The following is a 10,584-nucleotide window of genomic DNA, read 5'->3' on the forward strand; positions in this document are numbered from 1 at the left end:
CTCCTCCGCGCCGGCACCAGCATCTCCATCTGTGGGCAGGGCGGGCATCCCCGAGGGGCAGCCCCAGCCCTGCTGTGAAACCATAGCGTGACCTTGTGCAAATCGTGTCTCCCCTCTGCCTCATACTCACCCGAGGAGCACAGTGATGCAGCTCTACCGATTTTCAGAGTTGTGCGTTATTTACAGCGGGGCTGAAGACCCAGCCTTCACTGGCGGCTGCCTTTCCTACCTGGAGCAGCCATTGACTTCCCTGTGTCACACTTGGTGAAAGGTGTTTGCAGGTCACAGCTTTTAATATTGCTCTGGGTGTCTGTTCTGTCTGCAAAATAGGGATAATCCTGATTTACTTCCCACAAGGGCTGCAGAGGTGGCTAAGTTTGTATCTGTACAGACGCTTTGCAGAGCAGTTAGCAGTATTATTTGCAAGAGAATGTATTAATAATGCCAATAGGCAAATTAAAAACCAGAGTCCAGCCCTTCCTCTTCATCAGCAGGTGGAAATAAAATCCCCTGCTTTTCTTATGGCAGAGGTTCTTAAATTTATAGTCCATGAAGGCACATAGCCTCCAGAGACTGGCTGCTGCTCTTTGTTATGACGCTGGTTAATCAGCCAAAACCCTACTCTGATATTTCCTTCCCTGGTAAGCTGTTTGTGTAGCTCCCATGAATGCAGGTACTCAATGGCAAACGGATGCTCTGGCATCCAAGAATGCATTCTGCACAGAGGACTTGGCCCATGCTCTTAAATTACTCCTTGAAGCAGTCGTGTTATGTACCAAGCCTTATATCCAGAGCTAATAAAGCACTTGTAAGTTGGCTTAAGCATTTCTGGAGTTTCAGTAACTTCGTTGTGCTTAAGCATGAATTTAGCTTCATCAAGGTTACAGAGCTCAGCGTCTTGTGGGACTGAGCAGACCATGGGAGGAGGAGAAGGGGGCAGTTGCCTCTCAAAAATGACCCCGTGCCTTGAAGCAGGTCTCTGTCAGCTCTAATTATTCACAGGTTGTTGGCTGGATACCCAGGAACTGCAGCAGAAAACTCTTAAAAGTAATGATGAAGTAGCTGTGACTTTACAGCTTATGACTGGGACATGTATTTCATCACCTGCTCCTAAGGGGTGACATTTTCACCCTGGTGTCTATAAAGTTACACTCCCCGGCCAGTGCTCGGGCTCGCTGATAAAAGCCACCCGCCAGTCCCAAACCCTGCTCTCGCTCGAGCCCCATCAGAGCTGCTGGGGCTTGCTGCGAGCGCTCGGTCGGTCCCGCTGCCCACTCGCTTGCCGAGCCCTGGAGCTGGACACGGCAGGAGATGTCTGCGGGCAGAGCTGGGTGATGCCGACTGCTGTCAACCAGAGGGACGTGTCCAAGCACCCTTCCAGTTGTTGACCATCGGCTCCATCAGAGCGATGTTGGGCACAACTGGCCACCTCCCCATCGCTCTTCTTTCACCTCCACCAAAAAATCTGCAAAAGAGTTGGTTTTCTCTTAAGCCAGCTTTCACTTTTACCTGGTTTTTGGTTTAAATCCACAGAAACAGCACCTGAACAAGCAATATACTTGGTCACGCAAAAGTCATTAAAATTATTCCAATTTTCATGCAAAATCCTGGACAATTTGATCTAGCCCTTTTCTGCTGTTCTTGCAATAGCTTTTCATTTGCTGACTTGGTTTCATCATGTGCTTTTCTTTTTTTTTTTTAATATTTCCATCTATTGCACAGTATTTACAAATAAAACCATATTGTAAATTATTTTCAAAAAATAAAAAAAAAATTAAAAAAATCAGTCCTGATGGCATAAAACCAATCTGTTTTCATTACTGAGATATGATGGCACTTACGATCACTTTAGTAAATGTAATGTAAAAAATAATAATAATAATAATGTGTACGCAAATTTAATATACATGGTCTCATGTAAGATAAATATTTGCCTTTTTTTCTAAAAGGTGTATGTATTCTGTAAGTGGACTAGTCTGTAGAAAGTTTCTATATGTTCTTAAAATGGCAATACATTCCAAAAAAGGTACTGTAAATATGTACAGCATACAATGTAATTTGGTAGTTTTGCCTGTAATTTTATTTTAACTCCAGTTTCTACACTTGCATCTTGCAATGTCTGTATGGTTATATCAGTGCAAAAAAATGCAGGTAAAAGCACAGTCTGATGTAAAAAAAAAAACAAAACCAAACAAAAACCACAAAAAACACAAAACAAACAAAAAAAAAACAAAAATAAGAAGAAAAAATACTCAGTATTTGATGTTTGTGACCATTATTGTAAATGACATCTGTACTGTGAATGAGAAGTTTTTACAAGTATAATATTGCCTTTACTACAGCTCAGATTGTCTGCTCAGTCTGAGCGTATTTTTAAAAAAATAGCATGTTGGAATAAATTTTACAGTCCCAACATATTACTACTTGCATGACTGGCAGTCTTTAATTTTCATTTTATTTAGCACAGTCAGGAGCCTGGGATGTAAAATGATGGAGGCAACTTCAGATAAACCAGTGTCAAGTTGCAGCCGCCCCTCCCAAGCAATCGCCGCTGAAACACCCCAGTTGCATGTAAAGTGCTGCCATCACAGAAATGCGACGAATACAGTTTTTTTCAGAATTTCCTCCTTGCAGTGCAGAGGTAGGGAAGCAAAGGTATGTGGTGGATGCTCCGATGGGGCTCTGCAGGGGCCGGACTGAATTCAGTGCACTGATCAGAGACCATCCGCAGGAAGCATCGCTGGGTTTGATTTTTTAAGAAGCGTCTTTCCTTGCTGGATCCCCCAAAACCCGGGATGCTGCACAGCATCCCGAGGTGGCCGCATACGCTACAGGGGTCTTGCCTGGCTTTCCGCTGCCAGGTGAAGCAATGTGCCCTGCCAGAAAGCCAAGGGGCTGCTTTCCTCATTCCCTCCTTGTCACACCCCTCCAGACCGTCCTTCGCCCTCCGTGGCACGTCTGGGCATTTTTCCCCCCTGCGTCCCTCCTCTGCCCCACTCGTGTGCCAGGGTGCTGCCTGCCCCGCTGCCTGGGTACCCCGGCACGGGGCCAGCTGAGGGAAAGCAACCCTGAAGAGGTCATTTTGGAGCAGGAAGGGAATCTGCTCCCCTCCTCATCCTGCTTTGCCCCTTCGCCCTGCCGGCAGGGAGCAGGTCGGGGGTTTGCTGCACCCCTGCGAACCCCAACCTTTCTGACCATGCTCTTCAGCTAATACGAGCCTCAGTGCAGCAAGCACTGCGTCGCGGGAGCCAGGCCTGCCTGAGACTGGGGCACCGCCAGTGCTGCTCCTGAAATGAGCATGACCATTAGAAAAAAAAAAAAAAAAAAAAGAAAAAAAAAAAGAAAAGCCTGTAATTTCCCCCTGCTAATTGTCCTTCCAACGAAGCAGGCTGCCCTCAGCCCATCAGTTCCCTTTATGCATCAGTAAACCCTCCTGGGCAACTTCCCACCTGCTCATCTTCACCCCATCGCCTCCAGCGGTCTGACCAGCCTTTGATGGACATTTGCAGACAAGTTCAGAGACTAAAGCAGGGGGGGCTGGTGGAGGGAGGCTTTGCAAAATAGGTCAAGGAAGGAAATCTCTATCCGATTTCTATCTGTGACCATGCAGCTGAGGCTGCATCAGCCAGCAGAACCACCTGCTCCCTGTCCAAACATCAGAGCCCATAGCCTGAATAGTTGGCTTCTCTGGCACTGGTTTCTGAGCACGGTGGCTGTGCTGGATGAGAGAGATGACGGAAGGGGTGGGGAAGCTCATCTGGTCTCCATTTAGTCTCACAAAAGCCACATTTCTGCATGAAGAGGAGTGAGAGGTGTTGGTGGCAGCATGCAAACCTCTGGCTTCCTCCTCTCTGAGATCTGGCGGGCTTTGCAGCAATTACTGTTTTTTAATTTATTCATTGCTTAGGAGGAAGGAGCGAACCAGTCCCCAGCACTCAGCTGGGGGAGCAGGTCCCTGCTCTGTGCCTCAGTTTCCCCAACTACAGAGCAATCCTGGCCTCCTCATAAGGCTATGAGAAAACTCCAGTGGTTAAAGCATACACAACAGCAAGGCCTAAAGATGCACAGCTTTGGGTAACAGCTCCCTAGGGGTTCTCCTGTGTTGGAAAGGCTTAGAAACATTTGGGTGGTGGGTGCTATGCTCTGTGTCCCTCTGCTCCGAGGGGTTCCCACTCTTGCTGTTGTCCCTGCTCCAAGAGTCTGCTAGGTGCGGTAGAAGTGGATCTAGCATTTTGGTCCGTTCATCCAAAAAGCCTCTGTGGGCCCAGGGAGATATGTGAGAGTCAGGGCTTGGGGAAGACTCGGTCCTTTACTACCCTGATAACACCTTGTATTTTCCTTTATGGTGGTTGAAGGCAACGAGTCTTGGCTGGAGGCTGCGGGATGGTGACGTTTGTTCCAGATACGCTGCCAGTTCCTCCAGTGTGTGCTTTAGCCACTGAATGGAGCAATGATTTTTCCTTTTAAAAAAATAGTTTCTCCAATGCTTAAAAACAGAGACGCTTTAAAGGCAGCCAGAACTGTCTGGAGAATGCTGCAGCTAAACCCCGCTAATCTCCCAAACCTGGAAGCAATTTGGTTTACACGAATCTCCAGAGTGGCTCCAATTAATCAGGTGTCCCAAGAAATTCCTTCCCCCTAAAGGGGCTTTGTTTTCTAGACACAGAGACCAGACATTTCCTCCCCTGGGAAGCCAAACATAGTATCAAAATATTAAGAATCCTTTGGCTGATGTTACGGGCTGGTTACCCCCTGGGAAATGCAGCTACCGATAACCGTGTGAAGTGGGGAAGGTTGTGACAATGCTGTAGGAAGTTCAAACCAGTGCCTCTCTCTGGGAAGCTGAAATTTCTGCTGTTCTTTTGAAATACCCAAGTCCCATGGTGAAATGGTCTTTCCTTCCCCCCAGGTTCAGGCTCAGCCTCCCAGCAGCTCAGGAGCTTGACCTGAGAACCTGGAAAGATGAATTCCTGTTATAACCAGGCCTTTATGTGCATCACAGGCATTAAAGCACCTTCAGAAATCTTCACTCCTTGACCCCTCATAGGGCTCTTGGCTGAAGAAGGAGCCAGATTACACAGCTGAGGGGTGGGTTTTAGCTGCTCCATGTTGGAAGATGTAGCCCAGCATCACTACTGGGAAGGGCTGATGAGCTTGTGTGGAGAGTGAGCTGGATGGCTTTAGCAAAAAAAAATCAGTTTACCCACTTCCAGTCACTCCGCAGTCTTGCACAGAGCTGCACCAAAAGGAGTTGCTGGCGTGGGAGGAATAAGAGAGGGGAAAGGACTGGGGACGGGGATGAAGTAATGCCTCCAGGGAGTGCGGCAGGACTGAAGCTGAGACGGGGTGGAGGTGGGCACAGGCAACTGTCCACACCAAGACCCAGCCCTGCCAGCAAGTTTTTTGTCAGTTTCTGGTTTTGCTTTTCCACACCAGCACCAGTGCAAGGGGCTGTGAACGCTCCCCTGGGGGGTGGAGCTGGCAGGGGTTGTTGGAAACCAGCTGGGAGAGAGAGGCTGGCAGCCACTAAGGGAGGCGTTGGTCTTCAGTTCTGGCACAGAGGGTCTGGGTTGAATGGAACTCACACAACGCTTGTGAGGAATGAATAAGGAGTAGGTAAACCTCAGATCTTCGTTGCTTTATCTTGGTGCTCTGTTTCCTACTTAACTCTGGGTGTCGCAGCATCCTCTTGCTCTGAACAGGGTGGTCTTGAGCGGCTTTAATCTGTTGCTGGCCACAGGCTTCCAGAAGGAGAAATGCCTTGGAGGCCTTGGATTTGATGGATTTTCTGGAACACAGGATGGATGCCCAGTGTCCCCGGTGCCTTCAGGAGTAGCTCTGGCTGTGCCTGTCATCCTGGTGCCCCTCAGAGAAGCACGTCCTAAGCCACAGCGAGCCTGTGGGACTCCTTAATCTGCACAGACCTGGTCTTGTTTGACCCCACCTGTGCCTGAGGGTGCTACATATTGGGGTTGTGTCATACAGGGAGGAGAGGAGACCCGAGGGCTGAGAGGGTCAGGGGACCTGGCTCCGGGGATATCGGGACTCTGTCTTGCTGGTGGGGAGGAGGGATTGCTGGGGCAAGTCACGGATGTGCGCCACAGATGTACCTGCTGCCTCGCCGTGGGGTGCTGGGCAGGGGCACGGCCCTTTCTGCATCTGCCCCACATCCCCCTGCTGTGGCTCGGACAGAGGGAAGGATGCGGGCGAGCGCAGAGGGAGCGGGGGGTGTCAGCAAGCCAACGCTGCAGAGCCCGGCCAGGGGACAGCGCGTTCCCTGCGCCCCAGGCAAAATGTGGGTGAAGCAGCCCCCCAATCCCTCTGCCTGGGGGTGAGCTCGGCCTCCTCCCCACCGCAGCCAGACGGTTTGGGGCCGGGAGCCGGTGCTTTCTCCCACGAGGAGGTGTTTTTGCGTGGCTGCCACGGGCCGATGCTTGTTGTTATGACAACAGGAGGAGGCTGCTGCCTGCAGAGCGGCACGGGAGGAAGGGAAGGAAAAGGGATGGCGGTGGAGAAGGGCTTAGCCAGGAAGGGGTCAGGCAGAGGCATGGGGTTAGCATGCAGGGTGCAGGGATGGAGGACACCCCCAGGGATGCAGCCATCAGGAGGGGATGGGCTTTGCACCTTCTCCCACGGCTCATGACACCAGTGTGCACAAGAAGGGTCTGGGCATGCCTGCAATGCTGCATGCTGGCAGCTTAAACACCACCAGCATCATGCGTGCGGCTGGTGGGACTTGTGCAGTGGGCAAAAACTGGGAAAATAATGCCCGATATAACAGACTCTGCTGATTATTGCAGCAGATCACTCATGGGGAGCACTGGCAGGCAAAGCATGACTTCATTCTCCTTACAGACATTTCTTGGACGGTTAGCAAGACAAATAAAAAAATCACCTAATAACAAACTTTGTGTCCTACTGGAGTCACCAGTGTGCCCTCACAGACTTTCCTGCCCAAAAGGGGGTCAGCATAAAATCAAGAGATGCAGGAAGCTGTCAGGGTAAGTCCACGGTGTCAGCTTGTGCTTTTCATTTTAATCAGGTGTCTCATAATGTGCACTTCTTTATAAAACCACAGCTCCCGGACCCAGATGATTAAGTGAAAACCTTGGCTTTCACTGTTAGAAAGATGCAAACAACTGTATCCTCTGGGTTATGAAGGAAACCTTGGAACTGTGGCTCCTGCATGCTTGCCAAGAGGGATTAACACCCATGCGAAATTCATGACTCTGCCACTGCCTTCCTGTGAGACCTGGTCACATCCCTTAGGAATGTGGCCCTGACTTTTCTAAAGGGAGCATAAGCAAAGTTTTCAAGACCAGACTAGATAAAGGCCAGAGTAACCTGGTCTGACCTCCTAGCTGACCCTGCTCTCAACTCCCTTCCAACCTGAATTATCCTATGATCCTAAGTGTGTACATCAATGTGTGAGGAATGGGTTAAAGCCTTCCAGGTGCTCAGAAGCTATGGTGAAGGCAATACCAGCCAGACATTGCTTCTGCACCACTGTGCTCAGGGGATCTGTGAGTCCACCACATCCTACTGCTGCTGCATTCTCCAAGCTGTAGTGTTGAAAGGACACAAGTAACTTGCCCTTATGGCACATCCTTAACCAGGTAACCAGCAACCACTTTAAACCTCAAAAAAAAAGCCTGTGAGATGAGTTGGCGTTATTCTTCCTCAAATTACAGATCAGCTACAGAAAGGACATAGTTTCAGCAAGAGGCAGCTGTGGGTGGGAGCATATTCTATGTATTATTTATTTCAGAAGGTCTTCCCTGATTTTAGTGGCAAAGTTGAAAGGCAGCTTAGGCCACAGATATGCCCAGTTCCTTCAGTCCTAAAGAAATGCAGCGTTCCAGTTGAAATATTTGGGTTAGGAGATGAAATACTACACGCCCAGAGAGAGGGTTGGGTTCGTGGTCCGAACATTTGGTAAAACCTTTGGTCCTAGAAATGTGTGAGGACTGGGAATTCCCAGGCACACGCGTGCCATTGCTAGGTCTGGATTGTTCAGTCCTGCAACATATTTCACTTATACCTTTTTGCTCCTGGAATCAGGTTATTAACTAAGAATCCAAATTTTCACTTTAAAAATAGATTTCTAAATATTGTGGCTGTGAAAAAAGCTAGAAATCATGACTTTATATTTCCTAACATAAGGCAATTATGAAGAATGCAAAATGTATTATTCTTCTAACATCAAAGACTTCACTTAGGACTTTTCAATACATAGTGCCAAGAGTGCCATGTCTGAACACTAAGGTCCAGCACAGGAGATCTCCAATTTTAAGATCTCTGTAAGCCATTAGGATGCAAATTTATTAAAGGAGTCCTACTAGATAAAAATCAGGCAATGTTTTAAAGTAAGTATTGTGCTCAAGGAAGGTCTTTTCATATTTTTTTGACAAGCTTTATACCAGTGCCTTTTGGTTTGGGGCATGTTTCGTCCAGCTGGTGGCACATGAGGATTGTGTCTGCTGGCCCATCATTTTGACAGTGCCAGCTGGCAGGAGGCAAGCATGGGGAGAAGAGGAAATAAAGGTTATGGGGAAGGTATGTAGGAGATGCATGAGGACAAGGATATCCAGGATAGATGGATGGATGGACTGACGTAGGGGGGGAAGCCTCCAAAGTGTGGGTCCATGTTGTTTAGTGGAAGAGCTCAACTTCTTGAAGTAGACACTGCAGCGGTGGCTGATGGCATGTGAGCATCCTGGTTGATCCTCCTCTGGGGCAGACAGATAGACCGGAAAGTCTCCTCCCAGCTCATTTTCTATGTCTTCCTGACTCTTTGTGAGTGTTATCACCCACTTTCTGAACTCCTTCAGAAACAAACCCCACAATTCCCAAACTCTCATGTGGCACCAGGAGCTGGTGCTTTAAATTCTTCTCTCACAACCCAGCAAACAGCGTTAGACTCACAGGCTGCTCACAGCAGAAAAAGTAATGGCTATTGCTAACAGCAAACCTATCTTCCTGGTGTTTTTATATATCTGACTGGAGACCTAATAAGCGCTGAATTGGTGTGTGATTTAATGAGTTGAACTTCAAAGCTGCTGTTTCAACACCTAATTCACTCATCTGGACTAATAACTGAAATGGGTGGCATTTTTTTTATTTCCTTCTAGCAATTTATTATTTACTCAGTTGCTTTACAGCTCCTAATTTAATAAGTGCAATAACCCAGGGGTACTGCTTCAGGAAGGAGGAGAAACTGTGAAATCCTACAGTCTCTCCTATGAACTGCTTTGGTGGACACCAGAGGTCCCATTATAACATTTTAAGCCCTTTATGCCATTGGCAAGTAAGAGATCTGGAGCGCTGTGCCTCATCAGACAGCCTCCATTTCCAGAAAGTGCCAGCAGCTGCTGAAATGGAAGAATGGCGGTGCGGGTCTGTTCCTGTGGATTAGTGTCACGCAGCCTGGCGAGGTGTTAAGCATGGCTGAGCACACGCGGAGGTGAGCTGCTCCCCTGGATCGAGCCAAAGGGCACCTGAGGATGGCAAAGTGCATCCCCTCCAGGCAGTGTGGCTCATTTTTGGGCTCTCCTCTCTCTCTGCCTCCCCTTCCAGGGATGTGCACGAGAGAGCAATGACCTTGTCCTAGCCCAGTTTCTTCCTGTGGGTTAAAATTAGGGTCACAAAACCCACTCTGCCTTCCAGCAAGGCTGAGGCATAAATCCCAGACGGTCACTTTTAGAGGTCCAGAGGACTTTTTGTTGGGGAACGATCAAGGCTGGCAGTTTCCAGGATCCCTACGGGGACATGCAGATAGCTCTGGGTGTGAGGGAGGGACCCCAAAGCACATTACGATTCTTAACCTCCATCTGCCCAGCAAGCAGGATAAAAAAGAGGTCTTTCTGCCATTGCATTGCACTGACAGCTTCTGCACTGCTGGATCATCAAGAATTGCCCATTTGCTTTTTTTGCTGGCTTCATCCCACCTGAAGCATCCTTTAGGTCATGCAGCTCACTGGGTCTCCTTGGATATTTCTCAGCTATATCAGTCGAGGGAAATCTGAGCTGAGCTGTCTCACTGAGACACTCTTCAGGCGTGATTTCTCTGAGCTGTTGCATTCAGATACGCTTGAAGCACAATCTGCCATGTTTGTAATAACTGCCGTCCTTCCCCTTCCACATTTCTCATCCCTGGGTTTCAAAGCATTTTTGCAGACATTAAAGAGCTGCTCCCCAGAACCCCAGAGGCTGCGGCTAAACTGAGCTTGCTCTGAAATGTTCCCACTGTTGCTGTGATACCGGTGAGAGCTCGCACCAGCCGCTAGCCTTTTTATTACAGCCTAAACTAGCTCAGAGGTTAGGTCATTTTACAGATAAAGAACCGAGCCAGAGATGTGACTGTGCTAGGATATTACTGTTAGCCACTGGCAGAACAAGGGACGCTGCTTGGGATTCATCATCTCTTTAGGCAAGCTCACATCCTCCTTTTCTGCACTTACACCATTCTTCCCCCCACCCCTGACTTATTCATCCTTCGGGCGCTGGCCGTGCTCTTTGCAAATGTGCAGTGTTGAAAGTATTACAGTGTTTTGCAGCCTGTCCATGAATCAGGTGGTTCTGCAG

Source organism: Buteo buteo, chromosome 16, assembly GCF_964188355.1.
Source record: "Buteo buteo chromosome 16, bButBut1.hap1.1, whole genome shotgun sequence".
In the NCBI taxonomy this organism is placed as follows: Eukaryota; Metazoa; Chordata; class Aves; order Accipitriformes; family Accipitridae; genus Buteo; species Buteo buteo.